General features: G+C 36.6%; 1 protein-coding gene across 1 annotated transcript in view; it reads left to right on the forward strand.

The window, feature by feature from the left end:
- The first annotated feature begins 11,071 nt into the window (after positions 1-11,071).
- Positions 11,072-22,235, forward strand: part of LOC125663889 (sodium- and chloride-dependent betaine transporter-like) — a 36,819-nt gene continuing 25,655 nt past the window's right edge. Inside the window, exon 1 of the mRNA XM_056159995.1 lies at positions 11,072-11,129. The gene's annotated coding sequence lies outside the window, so the exon portion shown is untranslated. The remainder of the gene's footprint in view (positions 11,130-22,235) is intronic.

Here is a 22,235-nt window from a genome sequence, read left to right on the forward strand (position 1 = left end):
GTGCAGTCTCTAACAGTCTACCAACGAACCGATACCGGGGGAAAAACTCACCATGGGGCAGGCAATGGGGCAGAGTCTTGCACCGCAGAGTTTGAAAACTGTCGCTGCTTAACCGAGCACTGCAACACTTGCTCTACCTCCACCCGAATCTGTTGGAGACACTAGCCTGGTGACATTACCTCAGGAACATGGTGATCATGAAGCGGTTGCCGAATTGCAGGGAATCAACATTTTGGATCTCTTTGGTGACTTTAACTGTGATCATACTCTATAATCTCAAACAGAAACCAGGTTTCCGAGTGTCCAGACCAAGCAAATTATGCCAGCTTTCCACGGATGCACAATAGGGACAATCAACTTCAGCATAAACATATCAAAATAATAACTGTGAAAATTGTAGTGATTTGTGCCATGTTTTGCCAGTTCTGTGTTGATCACGTTCATATAAATTTGAATAGACTGTGATCTCTGTTTAATGATGTTATATCTATATCTGTTAGTGTTCTTATTAAATTGTTATATTTGAATTTTATATTCTTCCTTCAAAAAGACTGCGACATGAAGCACATAAATGAATTGGCTAGGTTATAGGATTGTATTTCCTCTCAATAGCCTGGAATCAAACCCAGCTCTCCATGCAACATGTGCAATGCAGGGAAAAATTATGGAATGATTTTGTCTGACCACGAAAATCGAAATCGAACCTGTGTCCCTCTGAAGTGCAGTCAAGTGTTATTCCACTTACAAACCACTCACAGCATGATAATCACACTCGGCTACGCCTCGCCCGGTATAAAACTTAGTGACCTGGTGTCATCCCATACCAGGTCACTAAATGACTAGGTAACTAATATTACCGGTCGACAGGGAATGTTTACTCCTCCTAGGTACCTCATCCCACCTCTGGTATATTCAAGGGTCCGTGTCTGCCCTGCTCTTTTGCATCTATTATGGGAGTTATGAGATTGTTCACTGTTCGTTATCTTCACCTTTTCATTATAACATATGACCAAGTTGTAACAACGGTCTTTTTCGTACATTGCAGAACTCCCGGATTTTCTAAATCTATCATTACAAATAATTGTAGCTGTTGAATGATCGGTGAACTTCAATGCTTCGAATATGGCTTTATGCATAAAGAACCCCCAGTCCCTGCCACACGCAAAATATTCTCTTTATTTCACACTCCAGCAAAGTTCACTTGTTCAAAATGACATTGAGGTCTGGTTAAAAGATCAATACACAATTTCCTATATATCAGCTCTTCCGTGATGGAGGTACGTTCAGTATTTTTATTGAAAAAAAGATGTATAGTTGCATATATCATAGACCGGTTACGTAGATAACGATTAAAATCAAGAAAACGTAACCATTGTTTATATCAGTCGTTGGTATACGAGTACATTAAACTGACTATATCAAAAATAATTTGTCTGAAGCAGGACATTAAATCAAATCCTAAATTCGTATAAGCATTTGTACCCACCGCGTGTGTACGAACACAAATTTTGCGCCTCGTCCCGCGAAAGAGTTAAACAAAGGGAAACAAGTATTGGACATTTCGGAAATTGCGTATTCAGGGTAACAAAAGACAAAACCTCTTGGGTCGGATTTGGTTATAGTCTTTACAAAAAGCTTATCCATATTTTTTCTAGTTTATGACTAAGCCACACCAAGTTGTTTTAACACATCGATATGCCATTAGTATGTGCATACATGAAAATACTTTAATAGATCGCTTACTACGATGTAGCATGATGCATGTATTGTGTACGCATTCTAAGTTCGTTATTACCAAATAATATTTCAAATTTTTGTAATGGTAATATCCGGTAATAATCACTTTGGGGCTAATCGCTTACATTGCAACAATAAAATGTGTCACTGATGCATGATATTGAAATTACGAAAATGGAAATCCAAGGGAGTGCCGCCATTGTTTCCCAAAAAGTTGGACCACAGCAATGTTTGCTTGACATGCTTTCATACGTTGCACGTGTATTAAGTCAAGTAACACAATATGAATGATTATTGTCCTCGGAACAAAGTCTGTTCGAGATATAGATCCGCTAGATTGTATTTGTGTACTGGAAATTTACAATTTGCTTTCACTTAAATGCCTTTTATATGAAGAATTAACATGCAATGTAACTAGATTATTGAAAGAAGATATACACATTTTTTTGATAGAAAATATTTCTAAAAAGTGATGAAAAGGCGAAATAAAATATAAATCTAAAAGTGTAGCGCGGGGTACATGTAGATTCGAACCATGAGAAAAAGTAATTTCTGTGGAAACGAGGGGGGGGGGGGGTATTTATATTCGGTCTTTCCTATCACCCTCGTTTCTGTCCTGTCCAAGCTTTCATAAAGTATGTGGGAAATCAGTCGCGCTTCGGTTTGAATTTATTTCAGCTTACATTTGATGTGCATCGTTCCAAAACTTACTTTAAAAATATGTCCATTCACAAAAATACGATGCGTGTGATGAAAAAATAAACTGAAAAGGTTAGATTTTTGTGCGATTTACTAAAGTAAGGCATTTCACCCCTCTTGGGCCTCTAGCTGTTTTACAAAATGAGGTGACGCATGCGCTGAAGTCATTGTTTATCATGGAGGCGAATTTGATAGAGAAAGGATACGTAGTGTTTGAAATGACGACGATTATCGTTGCTTTAGTGTAGAATTGAATGGTTTCAATTGTATTCCCTTACGGAAAAAAATCATTCATGAATTAATTTATGTAAGTTTTCGAACGATTCACATCAAATGTAAGCTGAAATAAATTCAAACCGAAGCGCAACTGATTTCCCACATACTTTATGAAAGCTTGGACAGAAACGAGGGGGATAGGAAAGACCGAATATAAATAACCCCCTCGTTTCCTCAGAAATTAGACAAAAAGGAACCTCTGTATACAGTGACAGCGGTGTACAATCTCTACTTACAGTGACAGCGGCGTACAACCTCTACATACAGTGACAGCAGCGTACAACCTCTACATACAGTGACAGTGGCGTATAACCTCTGTATACAGTGACAGCGGCGTACAACCTCTGTATACAGTGACAGCGGCGCACAACTTCTGTATACAGTGACAGCGGCGTACAACCTCTACATACAGTGACAGCGGCGTACAACCTCTACATACAGTGACAGCGGCGTACAACCTCTGTATACAGTGACAGCGGCGTACAACCTCTACATACAGTGACAGCGGCGTACAACCTCTGTATACAGTGACAGCGGCGTACAACCTCTGTATACAGTGACAGCGGCGCACAACCTCTGTATACAGTGACAGCGGCGTACAACCTCTACATACAGTGACAGTGGCGTACAACCTCTATATACAGTGACAGCGGCGCACAACCTCTGTATACAGTGACAGCGGCGTACAACCTCTACATACAGTGAGAGTGGCGTACAACCTCTACATACAGTGACAGCGGCGCACAACCTCTGTATACAGTGACAGCGGCGTACAACCTCTGTATACAGTGACAGCGGCGCACAACCTCTGTATACAGTGACAGCGGCTTACAACCTCTACATACAGTGACAGTGGCGTACAACCTCTATATACAGTGACAGCGGCGCACAACCTCTGTATACAGTGACAGCGGCGTACAACCTCTACATACAGTGAGAGTGGCGTACAACCTCTACATACAGTGACAGCGGCGCACAACCTCTGTATACAGTGACAGCGGCGCACAACCTCTGTATACAGTGACAGCGGCGTACAACCTCTACACACAATGACAGCGGCGTACAACATCTACACACAGTGACAGCGGCGTACAACCTCTACATACAATGACAGCGGCGCACAACCTCTGTATACAGTGACAGCGGCGTACAACATCTACATAAAGTGACAGCGGCGTACAACCTCTGTATACAATGACAGCGGCGCACAACCTCTGTATACAGTGACAGCGGCGTAGTTTACTTCCGCACATATCACAATATAAAAGCGGGTTTAAAAATCAAAGGAATCTCGGATAATAGTTTACTGGGCTACACTAACTTCAAGAACCGAGGTATAAATATGAACCAAGTGGTCAAAAACAGGTTCTCTGATATCTTGTAGGTTGTTGGAAATTTCAGCCCCAGGGCATGACTGTATATTTTTTAATGAATCCTACTGTAAATTGTTCTTATGATTGCAACCTATCAAAATATCATAATTTCCTGCCCTAAAAAAGGACTTCGGGGCCACATTTCATGCCAAAATCGGTACTAAAATGGGGAAACGCTGATTAGGTCAATTATGAAGGTTAATTGCAGCATTGCAATGAAAATATTTAAACACTTGATCCCCCCCCCCCCCAACAATAAAAAACAAAACAATGAACGTTGATATAACAATAAAAACACTGCTGACATTGTTTGGTGACCGCGACTGTCACACATAGTATTTTCGGAGGGCGTGCAATTGTCGCGAGGCGCACTAGACACCAATGAAAGGTTTGTAATTACATGTAACGACTGCGACCTAACTCACTTTTAATATTAAATATTAAATCTGATAAACGAAAAACTTAATTGAGTATTACTTATATGAAAAGGTGAATGATGTTTTAAAAAGGGATATTCGACCGATTTAGCAAGAAAAACAATGATTTTTACAAAGTCGTAATGAATCTCATGCGTGATTTAACCAAGATTTATGCTTTGTTCACACAATGAATTTAATTCGCATTAAACGTAAGGTAATGCGCATTAAATCTTAACCGCGTTTACACGGATGTTTAATGCCTCGTTCACACGAAGAATTTGATTCGCATTAAACATAAGTTAATGCGAATTAAATCTGAACCGCGTTCACACGGAGATTTTAATGCGCATTAGTTTACTTCGTGTGAACGCAAAGCGAAGCTAATTCGCATTAAATGTACACGCATGCGTAATGATAAATTTGGGTCACATGCATCATACATATATTGTCTAGAATGAATGCTGGTTGTCAGAGGAAATAACAAGTAAATTCTTGGGAACCCATAAAAACAAACACGACAAAACTCCTTGCGTGTAGACCAGTTACATGTACAATGTACATTGTAAACGTGACATGTACACTATAATATATAGGCCTAGTGTTTTGAACAATGAATTCTGTATCTACCCAATAATTCATTAAAATATCTATAAAAATGATTTTCAATAATATAGTCTGTCCTTTAATTCATTTCCCGCACCCCTTAATTTAGAGATGCATACAAATTTAATGTGCATTAGTTTACTTCGCATTAAATATCACCGTCGTGTGAACGCTATTTAATTCGAATTAATTTAATGCGCATTATTTTACTTCGCATCAAAGTTAATGCGAAGTAAAATTTAATGCGCATCCTTGTGAACAAGGCATTAATGTCCATTAGTTTACTGCGAAGTAAAATTTACGTCGCGTTTTTTAAAATGCACATCAAATTTAGCTCTGTATGAACACAAAGGGAAGCAAATGCGGATTAAATGTAGACGCATGCTTAATGGCACATTTGGGTCACGTGCACTATAATAAAGGTCATTTATAGATATTTGTTATTTTTAGCAAGAAAACTAATTAAATGATATTCGTCACTAAAAAGAAATTGCTTTTAAATACGTTAAAAATGTGAATTCACAAGATTGCTACACGTAGCCATGTCCCCACCGCCGCAAAAAAAGTTGAAGCACAAAAGTCCCATAACTGTAAACATTGTCGAATCAAAATGACGGCGCAATATGATCAACTACATATGGTGACTAACAATCCTACAAAATTTGAATGAAATCCGGTGAGCGGTTTCGGAGGAGTTGCGTCCACAGTGTTCCTATAGTGCACTATGTACAAATTCAACAAAGTCCAATAACTCTTATAAAATTTGTCGAATCAAAATGGTAGCACAATATGATCAACTACACATGGTGACTAACAATCTTACAAATTATGAACAAAATCAGTTGAACGGTTTCGGAGGAGTTGCGTCCACAAAGTGTTCCTATAGTGTAGCATGTACAAATTCAACAAAGTCCCATAACTCCTGTCAAAATTGTCGAATCAAAATGGCAGCGAAATATGATCAACTACACATGGTGACTAACAATCCTACTTAATATAAACAAAATCTGTTGAGCGGTTTCTGAGGAGTTATGTCCACAAAGTGAAGTGGGACGGACGGACGAACGCACGGACATCGGTATTTCTATGTCCCCTTCCGCGTTGCGGTAGGGAATAAATATGCCGTAAATTTCGTACCAAGTAACGTCATAGTAGACTTATAATACGTATCCGTAAAAATTAAACACATGATGACATATAAATCTAAAGATTGAAGATGAAATAATCCCGCTCTCGCCACCTCTTCCTGTATCGTAAATTTTTGAGAAAGTATTTTAATTTTGTTTTTCTTCATGTTTAATTTGGTACTGTAGTTCCAATGCAAAACATTACCTCTTTCCGCAGCTGTACTTTACAACCGAAGGTCATTTACAAACGTCTGTACCGTAGCTGCAGACCTGCAGCTCTCTGGGGAAAATGGGATAGACTAGAGAGCTACTGATACACTCCTTATAAAAATCTTTAATTTACGTGCAGGTTTTTTTTTCTGCGAACGGTTGAGGTATTGTGTCCCTACAGATATTTAATACCAAAAAAATCGTAACATCAATCCCTTGTTTGAAAAGTTTTGGATCCACAAAAAGGTATGACTAAGCCAGGCTATAAACTGCAAAGTCCATGTATTGTGTGTGATATACAGACAAAATACACATCGTTCTCGCGACTCCTTAGCATTAGCGAGTACAGCTGCACTGTGCATGTACTTGTTCAGTACACTTCAATCTAAAGAATCAATCTAAAGAAAAATGTTTTTAATTTTGCAACAATGTCGATCTAATAAGACTACTTTATACTAGAGTTTTGTGAACAGTTTATAATTACAGTTAATAATAATCAGTATGGGATTCGTCTACAAAACTGGCCGTCTGAGACAAGCAAATGACACTTTTATGTAATTTTATTGTTGTCGGTACATACATATAAGATTTAAATTTACACATTTTGGATAACATTGTACCATTTCCCGCGTATTATACAAAATGGATTTTAGTGCATATGTCGGAATTGTTGGCATCAGCTTGAACCCTACGTGCATTTATACTAATATGCAATGACTGCACTACAAGACAAGAGGCCCGAAGGCCTTATGCGTCACCTGAATATTAGTTAATAGTATCACTAGTCCCAAACGCTACAAAATCTAGAAAAAAATTCCTGTTCTGAATATTAAAGTTAAATTCTAATATTCAGCAACAGTATAATTTTTTTTTAAAAACACTTAAATGCCCTGGAAAGAGCCTATAATGATAAAAGGTTTTATATAATATATATATATATATATATATATATATATATATATATATATATATATATTGACGATCAGATGGAGTTCAATCACATAACATTTATTTCTCTACAGGCTGTTTCGTGAGGGGATGGTTTCCCCTCACTCGTCGGGAGAAAAATGACATCTAACGAAAAACATCCGCGTGGCTGAGAATATGTTACACAGAAACATACTGGATAGTTGCTAAGCATGATTACACACAGGATTGAGTAAATAGAAATTTATGGGAATGACGGCAAGTGCTGACAAGTTCTGAACGCTTATTCAATGAAGATTTTTCGGGATGACATATTATAAAGAATTTCTCTAGAATACAGAGGTTGCACTTTTTTGAAATGTTTGAGTATGATGATGTTTTTCCTAAAATTTCCCACTTGATTTTGTAGTCAATATTTTTGTCTTTCAATGTCCATATGAATTTGCTGAGCTCGGTGGTATTCTTTTTCGTGGAATTACGGAATGAATGAGTGTGGTTGGCGTATCTTAATTTGAACTCGGTGTCTGCTAGTCCCACGTAGCTCTCTTCTTGTCCATTATCGGCTCTGACTCTAGCTAAATACACAATTCCGTGGGTGCGACATTCACCGTTGAGCGGGCATTGGTCTTTGTTTCGGCAATTACACCTGTTACATGTATCTCCGGTCTGGCGCACTTGTTTAATTGAAGCGTTATGCGAGTCAATCATGCTTAGCAACTATCCAGTATGTTTCTGTGTAACATATTCTCAGCCACGCGGATGTTTTTCGTTAGATGTCATTTTTCTCCCGACGAGTGAGGGGAAACCATCCCCTCACGAAACAGCCTGTAGAGAAATAAATGTTATGTGATTGAACTCCATCTGATCGTCAATTTATGTAGCTCCGTGAGGCCACGTCGAGCACTCTAGAAGATTATATCGGAGATTTATCCCAATATATATATATATATATATATATATATATATATATATATATATACCGGTATATAACATTAACACGATATGACTAATTTGGACCCATCCTAGAGTCCAAACCCTGGGGTTGCGAAATTCACAATTTTGGTACATCCTTTTCTGTTTTTCCTAAATTTTCATTTAGTTTGTTTTATACAGAATCAGCAAAATTAAAGAAATCTTTCAAATGACAATAATCACTATTAACGTTTGGCTCCACCCTGGAACCAAACCCCTTGGATCATGAAATTTAAAATTTTGGTAAAGGACTACCTACTCCTATTTAGTTTTAATTTAGTATCAATAGCAGGAGTTTTGAAATTTACAATTTATGTCGCCCTTATCCAAAAGATGTTTCATATCCAATATGGAAAGAATTGAAATGGTGGTTATCAAGAAGGTAAAAATGTTCAATTGTTAATACACGACGGACGCAGACCAATTGAATTAGGTCACCCGAGTTTACTCAGGTGACCTACAAACCTTCTCAAGAACCACTGTGCTAGTAAACTTGAAACTTACATGAAAGCTTCCTGACATACCCATGAGGGGTAGGATGGGACCACAAAAGGGCATCAAAGTTTTATATGGGAATATATAGGGAAAATCTTCTCAAAAACATTACGGCTATGACTGGTCATTTTTCTATGCAAGCAATCCCAGGTGGTGCAAATTCAAATTTGCTTAAATTGTAATACCTATGGGTAGGGCTGGGTCACAATAGGGGATTAAAGTGTCGTACGAGAGTATATAGGACACATCCTTAAAACATTCTTCTCAAGAACAACAGGGCTATGATTTGTCATATTGATATGCAAGCATTTTCAGGTGGTGCAACTTCAAGTTTGTTCAATTCAAGGGGCCCCGGGAAGAGTGAGGCCACAATAGGAGATTAAAGTTTTATGTGGGAGTATACAAGAAGTTAGTTAAAAGAAATTCTTTTCCAAAGTAGCAGGATCACACTAAATCATATCAAAATGCAAACGTTTCTAAATTGTGTAGATTCCCTTTTTTTATGCCCCGATACTAAAGTCGTGGGAGGTATATTGTTTTCACCGTCTGTCAGAAACTATGACGTTTCTCATTATTTTTTAATGGTTCGTGATAGGATTCTCATATTACATACATGTATGTGCATTTCTTTTGACAAGTCCTTTGCTTCGATAAGAAAGTTTTTATCTTGTGATGTTGATCTTGGAGTTTGACCTACTTTTAAGACAATATCTCCTGAACTATTCAAGATATGACTTTCATATTTTGTATATATGGATTCCTTGTGGTGGGGCTTATAGCTCTCTGAGAAAATATTGGGACAGATCAAAGAGATACAGATCCACCCCTTATAAAAACCTTCGATTTACGGCGCACAAAAAAAAAAAAAATGCGCACGGTTGAGGCCTCATATCGGTGTATTCTAGTATTGCCGTCTCATAGATTTAATGTAAAAAAAACTTCTAACATATTTTCCTACTATTCTTGTGTCCAACCATACCTTCAAATATCCATTAAATACGGCCCGAAAACTCACAGCTTTTAATTATTTCGTTCATTGACGATTTTCAAAATCGATTTTTTTTTAAATAAGGGGTGGATCTGTAGCTCTCTGATCTGTCCCAATATTATCTCAGAGAGCTACAGTTCTGCAGTTATTTCATAATATGATCTTTGATCTCTTAAACTTGCAATTTGACCCAAAATTCATTTAGCTCAACTAAGCTGAAAGCTCAAGTGAGCTTTTCCGATCGCCTGTTGTCCGTCGTCTGTCTGTCTGTAAACTTTTTACAGTTTCGACTTCTTCTCCAGAACCACTAAGCCAATTTCAACCACACTTGGCTAAAAGCATTCTTGGTTGATGGGCTTTCAATAGGGCAATAGCCCTTCAAAGGGAAGATAATCACAAAAAATGCAAAAATAGGGTGGGTCATTTAAAAATCTTCTTAAGAACCACTGGGCCAGAAATGCTTAAATTTACATGAAAGCTTCCTGGCATAGTGCAGATTCAAGTTTGTTAAAGTCATGATCCCCAGGGGTTGAGTGGGGCCACAATAGGGGATGAATGTTTTACATACAAATATATAGAGCAAAATCTTTAAAAACCTTCAAATCAAGAACCACTGGGCTAGAAAAGTACACATTTACATGACAGCTTCCTGACATAGTGTAGATTCAGGTTTGTTAAAATCATGGCCCCCAGGGGTAGGGTGAGGCCACAATAAGGTTGAAAGTTTTACATACAAATATATATTATTAGGGAAAATCATTAAAAATCTTCTGATGAAGAATCACTGGGCCAGAAAAGATTACATTTACATGAAAGCTTCCTGACATAGATCAGATTCAAGTTTGTTAGAATCATGTCCCCGGGGGAAGGGTGGGGCCACAATAGGGAATCAAAGTTTTACATACAATTATAGAGAAAATCTTTAAAAATCTTCTTCTCATTCGAATATATAGGGAAAATCTTTAAATATGGGCCAAGGTGACTCAGGTGAGCGATGCGACCCATGGGCCTCTTAATAGTAAATCTCATAAACTATTTAAGTAATAAGATGGTTGGCTGTATATTATTTAACGCTCCGCTCGAGAATTTTTCATATAAAGACGTCACCATTACCGGTGAAAGGTTGCAAAATTTAGGCCTATGCTCGGTGTTAACTACCTTTGAGCAGTGAGGGATCTTTATCGTGCCACACCTGCAGTGACGGACCTCGGTTTTTGCGATCTCATCCGAAGGACCGCCACATTTAGTCTCCTCTTACGACAAGCAAGGGATACTGAGGACCTATTCTAACCCGGATCCCCTGGTAGGGATTTCGCATTTTGTATATAGATTCCTTGTAGTAAGAATTACTTTTCATATCATGATCATTTAACTTTAATTTCGACCTTGTATCTTGATTATGTTGTAAACTTGGGGTCTAGGTTGGGGGCGCGATATGGGGTTAAAGAATTGTATGGGAATTAATTTTTTTTTTAAAAATAGCTGAACAGCAAGGTCATGGAAAACTCGAATGAGTGATGTTGCCCATGGGCCTCTTGTATCAAATGCTGTATCGCCAAATCGCCGTAAAACAACATCAAATCAAATCAATCTTCTTGCAATTTTAATGAAGGTTTGGTGAAATGCTATTTGGGTTTGAATTGTGGCTCACGAATCTCCTGTTTTAAGCAGAAGCTTGGTCCATAAGAACAACGGTAGCCTCATCTCCATATACATGTACATGCAAATAAGATCATGGGGTTTTTTTTTCAGTGTGAATTAATGAAAGAAGACTATCGGTTAGAAATGTTACCTCTTCTGATGTCTATTATCAAATGTATTTATATCCAATTTCTGTCAAAACGGCATTAACCCCAAACAATCATTCATTCCAATTTTTGTTCATTTCACGTAATTTATTGGATTTACGGTATTCTCGTCCCTAGCGCACTACTGAGCGGATGTAAATTACGCAAACCTAAAGGAATGAAAGACTGGCGTGAATACCTGGTGTGTTTTCCCCTCCATCGGCATGGAATACAAACTGATTTAGTTGATTCTAAGTCGTAATTATAAACAAATTATTTCTATTATCTCCGGGTATGTGAATCAGAATGTTGTATACATCTTTGAAGTGGGTTAATGTGATCTATATTTTCAATTAAAAACGCTACTGGATAACTAAAGATTGAAAAATAAATTTAATACGACTCTAACTCCATGTAGGGACGGCAAACCGAATTACGGCAATATGTCGTTCACTAGGTCACGTTGCTCCCAATGTACCGACGAGGTGCAGTGTTTGTAGCAAGATATAGTAATAATAAAATAATGATACATAAAGAAATAACCCACTAGATTCATGAATACTGTAGACATGTAATGATCATATCAAAGGGAGGTTGTGCGTAAAGTAGGCCTCCTGAAATATACAAGTCCAACATGTCAAAGATATAGTCGTCATTTTAGTATCACGAAAAGAACAAAAATACACGTGCATTCAACTGCACGGGAGTTTGATTCAGCATCTCCTTTTTTGTTTCCTTTATAAAAACTATTATTCAACAGGCATTTTTATTATGCGTTCATGGTATTCATAATTTCACAATGTTTGCATCGTTTATAAGAACTTTTAAAATATTGTAGTTTTTTCTAGAAAAAATCAAACTGAAACCGCACGTCACCTTTTTTGATAAAATATTATTAAAATATGTAGGTACTTCTCAACAGGTGCAGTTACTTATTGTATCGCCATTTTGTTTGTTTGTGGGGGTTTTCCGTGTGTGTGTGTGTGTGTGTGTGGTTTTTTTCTCGTGTTATTTTTAAACTGTTGTAGTAGTTCTATTATTTAATGTCCCCGAAATCGGAGATCAGGGGGAGGATATAGTTTTGGTCTCTTGCTTTTTTTTATTCGCAAAAACATTAATTTAACTTAACCTTGGCCATAACTTTTAAATGGTTAGTGTTTCACATGATTATTCCTTGTCACAAGACCATTTTTTTGGGGTACCAATAAAAATAGCTTGACCTTGTACCCATTACCTTGGGAAAAGTTTAACCTTGGCCATATTTCGTATGATTGGTGATATTTTATAACGTACGTGACCAAATATATTCCTTTTGACTGGAATTGTCTTTAGGTAGCAAACATTTTTACATCATGACCTTGAACTTGAAGGTTGACATCTTTTGACTGGTTAATACTACCTTGGACTTTGGCCATACAGAGGCAACAGTGTTTCGCAAACACATGTTTTCTTCTTTTAGTGGGTTTTTTATTTAATCAATTTTTGACCGGTCACAGATTTGATGGACTTCGATCTACAAGTCGTTAATTTTGGCGGATAAATTTTTTGTGAATCCAATTCCACTTCACTGACAAAACCACGTACATACTGTTACCGTTGAGGCGATGGAATTTCTTCTTCAAGATGAGTCTTTATTGTGCTAACTATCCCCTTTTCCTGCATCCCACTACATACAAAGTCGGACGTATTGCTCATGATGTGTTGATGTATTTTCACCACCTAATCTGCAGACAGATTTCATTTTTTGCCATTGATTAGTCTGTAGAAGATACCGCCGAGACATCAACTTCTTTAATTGTGCCACAATCTGTGGAGAAGCCAATCATTAAGATATTTTCTCAGATATTTTTTATTGCTTTCTTTCTGAACAACACCTAGTAGTTATAATCAATCTGTACAGAAGGCATTGTTGTATTTCATGGAACTGATCATTCATGCACAGATACAGGTATCTACGGTTTGATTAGATTTAAGTATTAAGTTTTAAAGTAACCATCAACTGTCTACTTAAAATTATAGACGGTACAGAACACCGGAGGGTGTCCCCGCCATGATGGGGCGTTTCCCCCCTCCGCAGTAAATCTCCACGGCCCATGTTTGACGGGAACGATGGTCACTGCAGTATGGGACGATACTCACTGCACTATGGATCTATGACCATAAACTGAAAGTATACTTAAATCAGAATTTAGATTTTGTATATCCATTTGACGTGTTCAAATTGCACACTTTATTAAAATCTGATCGCACATGAAGTTTATCCACTTTAAACATCAATATATTATATGGATTAGATAAATTTGATTTGACTTAAGTCTAGTCATGGGTTAAATAAAGAAGTCCCATTGAGACCTAGTTTTCTGGTAAAGTTACCGATATAATTAAAAAATTATAAAAAAAAATAAATCAAAACATCTACAAAAAAATCATCTAATGTGCAAAAAACGAAAGCATTATGCATAAAATGCCATAGAACCACAAAATAAAAGGCAGCAACGGAATTTCCTACCAGTCCGAAGTTATAACACCATGTGTCCGGAATAATAACACCATCATCCGAAGTTACAACCTTCTACCTGACTTTGTTTAAATTTTAGTATGTGGCATAAAAAGCAGGGGGAAAAATCCGAGGAAACCCGAGAACACAACCTAGAATGTTCGTTGAACCACTCCGTTTCCCTTTCTTTTTTGTATTCATATAAAATGTACCACTTTTCTACAAGATGGTCAAATTTTACTGACATTGTCTCCAATGATGATTATATATTGTTTAACGTTCCACTCGAGAGAATCATTCACACATATTGAGAAGTCACCATTGCCGGTGAAGGGCTGCAAAATTTATGTCTATGCTCGGCGCTTACGACATTTTAGTAGGGAGAGATCTTCCTGCTGTGACATGAGACCTCGGTTATTGCGATCTCATCCAAAGGACCGCCCCCATTTAGTCGCCTCTTACGACAAGCAAGGAGTAATGAGGACGTACATTAGGTGAAAACATGTACGGTCCAGCAAAAGGTCTGTAACCGAGAGGGAAGGTGGATGGCCCCATATGAAAGATAGATTTTTAAGATTGGCAGACAGGATTCTTGATTGTACACAGTTTGTAAATCCCCTCGCACGGTAGTGTGATGGTGTGTGGGTGGTGCAGATTTAGCCCAAATGAGAGAAATTCATAGCGAGAAATGGGCACCTGCTCAGAGCATGTTTTGTGCACCAGCGCCAGTATGTATATATCACAGACACCTGAAGTGTAGATAGCTTGTATAAATCTTTTGTGCATACCCCCTCCCCCTTTCTAGAATAAAATTATTTTTATACAGAACCAATAATTTATCCAAAATATGTTATTTCCAATCACATAACGCGACACGCAAAGTGATGTCACGACCTCCTTTAAGGCTGTCGATGAACGCAAAATCTCAGGTATGATGAAATAAATGACATAATATTACAAATAAAACGGATGGCATGGGATTAATATGAAAGACATAATTAGAACTACATTAGCCTGACGAGATATTCGTAGACATTCCTTCGATAAAGTTGGTTTATACCCCGTGAATTGGTCTCGAAGCAGGTAGTCCCCAGTTTTAATAATTTGTTGCACACCTTTATATATATTAGTGTCCCACAAGTGGTCATCTCAAAAGCTTACAGAACGTAAAAACTGACTATTCAGAGCGACTTATGAGGGTGATCGGTAGGGAAATAACATATTTTGGATAAATGATTGGTCCTGCATAAAAATAATTTCATTCTAGAAGGGGGGGGGGGTATGTACATAAGATCTCACTTCAGGTGCCTGTGGTATATACATTATGTACATGTAATTTGGGGTCATAATTCATTAACTACACCATTATGAAATATAAGTTTAGACATAAAATGGAAATAAGATTTTTTTTTTATTAAATCTGTCATAATCTTACTTTGATGTATACCCCGTACCCACATGTTTCAGAACCAACAAAAAAATGTCCCCTGCCACCTATATTGACTCGTTCTAGTGACGGTTTATAATAAGTAATTCGTACCTGAAGGTGTAAAGCTGTTCACATATAATGAAAAATAATAAATCAATAAAATCTGGTATTGGAGTATAGTAATAACCTGAAAAGAAATAATTAGGTATACTCCACTTGTTTAATAAAAGTTTCGACATGTTGCGTCTTAATCTAACGCAAATCACATGTCACATAAGCTTTCTATGATCAATATTTTGAAAACGAAAGGAAAGCCAATGCAATCAAGTTAAATAATACAGAATGAAATGCACAAAAATTTACAATGCGAAAAAGATTCCAAGACGAGGCAAGGAAACTTTTAAAAAAGCGACGATAATAAAAATATACTACTATATGTATAAATTTGTCATAATGTATGACAAAATCGATAAACTACGAATAACTCCGTTTACCCGATCAATATATAGGGCGCATGGTGGGTGTGACCGTTCGACAGGGGATGCTTACTCCTCCTAGGCACCTGATCCCACCTCTGGTGTGTTCAGGGGTCCGTTTTTTCCCCAACTATCTATTTTGTTTTGCTTGTAGGAATTATGAGATTGATCACTGTTCGTTATCTTCACCTTTCATTGATCACTGTTCGTTATCTTCACATTTCATAAACAATTAAGAAATACGTTTTTATGTGAGCTGTAATACTATGTAGCGTTTTTTGAACAATCGTTCTGAAAAATATTTGATTTAAACTTAAAAGCTGCAGTTAAGATTATATTCTAAATGAAGTGTAAAATCAAGTGTAAAAATATTTCACTGCCACTTTTGTATACTTTATTTAACAAGATATTTGACACAGGTTTATACTCTGAGGCATGGTCTAGAAGCTGTATCGTACCATTATTTAAAAAAAAAAATGACACAAATAATTACAGGTATTTTTCTAGTAAGATGTTTTGGAAAACTTTTCACAAGTGTACTGAATAGCAGATTAGTGGATTGGGAGAAAGATTACAACATTATTACAGATGCTCAGTATGGATTTAGACCAGGACTTTCAACCGTAGATGCAGTATTTGTGTTACAATCTCTTATCAATAGAACTTTGGGTAACAACAAAAAATTATATTGTTGTTTTGTACACTACCAAAAAGCGTTTGATTCTGTAAATAGAACAAAACTTTGGTACAAATTGTTACATTTAGGAATACAAGGAAAATTCGTAAAGATTATACAGTCTCTTTATAAAAATGTAAAGTCTTGTGTAAAGTACGACGGCTTTTTAAGTGAATACTTTTGTAATTAAGTGGGCCTTATGCAAGGGAAGTTTTATCACCAATACTCTTCTCATTGTATGTTAATGATATTGAAAATAGTTTTATACGAGAAGATTGCCCGAGTATTGATATACATTTAATCAATATTTTTCTTCTTATGTACGCTGATGATATGGTTTTGTTGTCTGAGCGCGCTGTTGGCTTACAAAGGATGTTAAATACTTTATCTAATTACACGAAAGAATGGAATTTGAGTGTTAATGTGCAGAAAACAAAAATAATGATATTTAGAAATGGTAGTAAAGTTGAAGACAACGAAAAATGGTATTATGATGATGTTCTTTTAGATATTGTAAATGAATTTAATTATTTAGGAATGCTTATGTGTTACAACGGGAAATTTTTGAAAACGCAAAGACACGCTGCTGAGCAAGGTAGAAAAGCATTGTTTGCAATCAATAATAGTCTTAAAAATCATTGTTTTAATGTAGAAACTAAATGTTCGCTTTTTGACATATATGTCAGTATTATCTAACAAAACCAATAGACTCGTATAGTAAGCAGCTTATTACTCGTTATAGAAACTCGTCACATTCATTATGCATAGAAACCGGTAGACATAATAATATTCCCAGAAACATGAAGATTTGTAAATACTGTAATTTAAATGATATTGAAGACGAATTCCACTTCATTCTAAGATGCCCTCTTTATAATGAATTAAGAAAAAAAATATGTGAACCAATGTGCCGCGAAACTACGTAATGATACTGTTATTAATTAGTACATAGAGCTTTTTTTCTCTCTCGCATATATCAAATACAGTACATATTGTGAACCAGTGTAATTGGTTATGAATACCTGTAATATATACATGTATATACTGTGTTTATATATAACTTACATTTATGCAATAATATTACTATACATGTATAACGTTATGTAAGTTTGTGCGCTCTCCATATACTGTTCCTGTATGTATTATATCTTTATATCTACTTTATGTTCTTATTCGTTCTACTCAAACAAACATAAATAATTTATAAAATAAACACAAACACGTAGTTTAGGATATGAAGCGCTCTGAACGTGCAGTTTACTTATTTCAAAAACACTGATATTCATAAACAATTCTTCACACAGTATTCTCTTCCTTTCTACAAAATAAAAACAATTTTTAATGATAAATCAAAGTACTCGAGTAAGGCAAGGGCGGGTGGGTGGGGCATAACTTATCTGCACTAAAAAGAACCTTCGAATGGTTTCACAATTCTACTCATTGACGGCGGTCAGTTAAAATCCGTGTAATGAATATTTAGATGTCACCTGACAAGGTGACAATTAGACTACCCAATAGATTACAGGTATAAATAAACACGAACACGTGTTATTAGAACTTTTAATAAATACATGTACTGCCTGTGTATATTTATATGTATGTGAATCCAATGAGCCATATGGCTCACGGAAATAAACTGAAACTGAATTCTAATCATTAAAAATATCTTGTGCATCGATTCGAATGAAATTAAATACATGCAGAATTAACATTTCCAAGTGATATTAGGTGTTACCCAATTAGACAACAGCTATTTAACGATCACTGAAAACATTTCTGAACCAATAGATTGATATACAGGTTACTTTAGTTAGAAATCCTTCCGACCAATATTCCGTTGGAGCTAGCTTCTTTAAATGCAGGAGTTCAGGGTCAGACAATATTCGTTATCTTCACTTTTTAATAGATTGTGACTGTTTCATCGCTAAGCGACCGGGTTGAAAATCAAGGATACATGACTTTAAAAAAACGGGATGTCATGGTGGGCGTTAGCACTATCAAGGGTCCTTGCATCTACGACCCTGATCGCTATATAGGTCAAAATTTGTGGCACATAACTACAGCCGTGTATATTCAGTGTATATTCATAAATTAAAAAAAATCTCGAATGGGAAGTAAAACAGACAAAAGCAATGTTTTATAACGTGACTCCATGTGTTTTTCATTCTCTGTACATGTACACGGGTCGAGTTAACCTGGAAGATTCTTTCGGTGAAACGATCTGATCACATTTGGGTAAAAACAGGCTATCTGAAAGAAATATGGCGGGCAGGATTTAAGATATATTCGGCAGTATTTTTTAACGTAAGTCATCGGTGTGTTGGCCTTGACACAGTAGTTTTCGCGCATAATGGGCTAGTTTGCTGGGGACTTGTAATTAAAGTGACGACTTTCTGTTTTCTTGCAGGAAAAGGAGAGATTAACTTCCAATTACAAAACATATTTACTAAAACAACCCAAACGTCTTGCCGGCACACACTGATAACAGTTGATGAGTAATCAGTACAGCGTCCATTTCGTGCGTTCGTTAGTTTGCATCCGACTAAGTCTGTAGCTCAAAGTACAAATATTCTTTTAACTTCACCAAAAGACTTGTGAAAGTCGGTGGTCTGAAACATAGCATGTGGTTGTAGTCGTTAGTATGATAAATATTCCTCATTGTCTCAGACCATAGCAAACCGACGCGGTGGTCTAGAGGTAGAGCGTTCGCCCCGCATGCGGAAGGTCGGGGTTCGAATCCCGGCCGCGACAGACCTAAGTCGTTTAATCAGGTAGTGACAGTTCCATCGCCAAACGTGTGAATGTCACGGGTCCTCGGAGATGACCTTAAAAACGGATGTCCCGTGTCACAGTAGGCGTGGCACGCTAAAGTACCCTCACTGCCGTAAGTGCCAAGCATACGCCTAAATGTGAAGCCCTTCACCGGTCTTGGTGACGTCTCCATATGAGTGAAAAATTCTCGAGAGGGACGTTAAGCAAGATACAATCAATCCATAGTTCATAGCATACTTTTATGTTGAGTAATACAAGACTGATATAACAGATTTCTGGAAGGACAAACAATACCCCATGAAGGCGAACATGGCATACGATCCAGCCACATCAGATTCAGCTCTTTAATACCTGATGAGGAAGCGTTATTGAAAGTTTCTCCTGTTTTGATAACTTGTACAGTTTGGTGTAACATTAAGAACATAGAAGATAATAAGCTTCACGACTACCAAAAAGAGCATCTAAAATTATTCCTAATAAACTTTCATCCAGTCACCACACGATCTAAGAATAAGCACTAATAATTCTCTTTATGTACCAGAACCAGGAACCGAATGCTTCAAAAAGTCTTTTAATGTTTTTATGGAAAATAATACAGGGAATGTAAGCTTTTTGTCACTCAGACAAATTAGAACATATGTGCCAAATGTGTATGTACTTACCTCAATTATGAAATATGTGGTCATTACGCTATATAATTACTTTTTCTTGCTTTAAGTACAGTTGTAACATTTAACGCTAAAATGGGGGATGGGGAACTCAAATCGGGACTAGATTTCCAGCAGAATCTACGGTGTAGTAAAATATCTCTTAATTCCCTCATCTGAAAAATTTGAAAATACCGACTTCTGTCTCTAGTCGAACAAAATCTTTGCAAAAAAAAATCAAACCTAAATTTATTGGAATAAGTCGTAATTGACAAATGTAAGAGTAGATTGCCACGATAGTTTGAACTTGTTATCCTTCTAGGGGCCAATTTAGATGCCCTACCCCTAATCTTTACTTAAAGGACACATCTCATGTTTTCAAAGTATGCAAAATTACATGCATTTTGTCTTCTTTATACTTATAGTAATTAATTCTAATACTTCGTTCGCCGAAATATTGCGATAATTAACCACAATACAGACTTAAATCTAAGCCCCGATTTCAAGAAGTCTAGTTAATTAGTTAGGTAGTCACGTGGTACAGTGACGTCACATGCGCCCTTCTTCGATCAACTCATTGTGACAGTAGTATGATATTATTATTAAAAATTCATCTTTAAGGGCCTAATTTACTCACCATGGGCAACATGTAAATCGATGTTGACAAAAATTTTTTGCCACCAGTGCATACAAATAGCGATGTAAATGCCTAAATATAGCGAGGAAAGCGAGTATGAAATCGGCAATATTGCGAGTAAATAATGTTTATATGGATCGCTGTCTACAAACTATTTGGTAATGTTATTCCTTTATACATTTCTAATTGGCGCTGTTTTTCTGAAATAAACAGTGCAATTATTATTGAGTTTTGGATTAGACAAATTATAATACGTTACATTGTTTTCAACTAGGCCCTAGGCCAAACTACTGTCGGAAATAAAAAAAATAAAGAAAAAGAAAAAAAAAAGACACAAATCAATAAAAATAATCAAATTCAAAGTGGAAATCACATTATTCTATTTTGATAAAGCAATCTTATTTTTATTAGCTCACTTGAGCTGAAAATCAAGTGAGCTTTTCTGATTGCCTGTTATCTGTCGTCTGTCTGTAAACTTTTTATATTTTCGGCTTCTTTTCCAGAACTACTAGGCCAATTATAACCAAACTTGGTCAGAAGTATTCTTAGGTGAAGGGCTTTCAAGTTTGTTCAAATGAAGGGCCATGTTCCCTTCAAAGGGGAGATAATCACAAAAATGCAAAAATAGGGTGGCGTCATTTAAGAATCTTCTACTCACGAACCACTAGGCCAGAAGAGCTGAAATTTACATGAAAGCTTCCTGACATAGTGCAAATTTAAGTTTGTTAAAATCATGCCCCCCGGGGGTAGGATGGGGCCACAATAGGGGATCAAAATTTTACATATAAATATACAGGGAAAATCTTTTAAAATCTTCTTCTGAAAAGTCACTGGGCCAGAAAAGTTTACATTAACATGAAAGCTTATTGACATAGTGCAGATTCAAGTTTGTAAAAATCATGGCCCCCGGGAGTAGGTTGGGGCCACAATAGGGATCAAAGTTTTACATTCGAATATATAGGAAAAATCTTTGAATATGAGCCAAGGTGACTCATGTGGCCCATGGGCCTCTTTTTTAAAAAAATTGTGCTCTGCACGTCGTTAGGAAGTGGGGTAAGGCGTTATACTGACGCACTCAAGATGTTACGAGTTCAATGAGAAATAATTTTATAATTCAATTTAAAGTTAGGAAATACAATATTCTATTACTTATAATCAAAAGTTCAATTATTTTATATCTTTAAAACTTTTGTAAATCGACCAGTTGGTAGAAACTGGAATCACAAGTTTAACCGGGTATGTTGTTAGAAGGTAAAGGTTAGTTGATCCGAGTGTGCATTGAATTTGAAGACCAGAACAGAATTATGTAGTGGTCACATATAGCTTCGATATATCATTTTCTCGCAGTTTATCTGGGTCTCTGTCTAAGCGGTTTTTGAAAAGGTGACTGGGTGTGGGGGGTTTTAAGGTTAAGTTCTTGCTCCAACAAAAAATTATCTACGCCTTTTTTTCTCGTACCTTCCTTCGAAAAATTGAAAAATACTCAGT

This window comes from Ostrea edulis, chromosome 1 (assembly GCF_947568905.1).
Source record: "Ostrea edulis chromosome 1, xbOstEdul1.1, whole genome shotgun sequence".
In the NCBI taxonomy this organism is placed as follows: domain Eukaryota; kingdom Metazoa; phylum Mollusca; class Bivalvia; order Ostreida; family Ostreidae; genus Ostrea; species Ostrea edulis.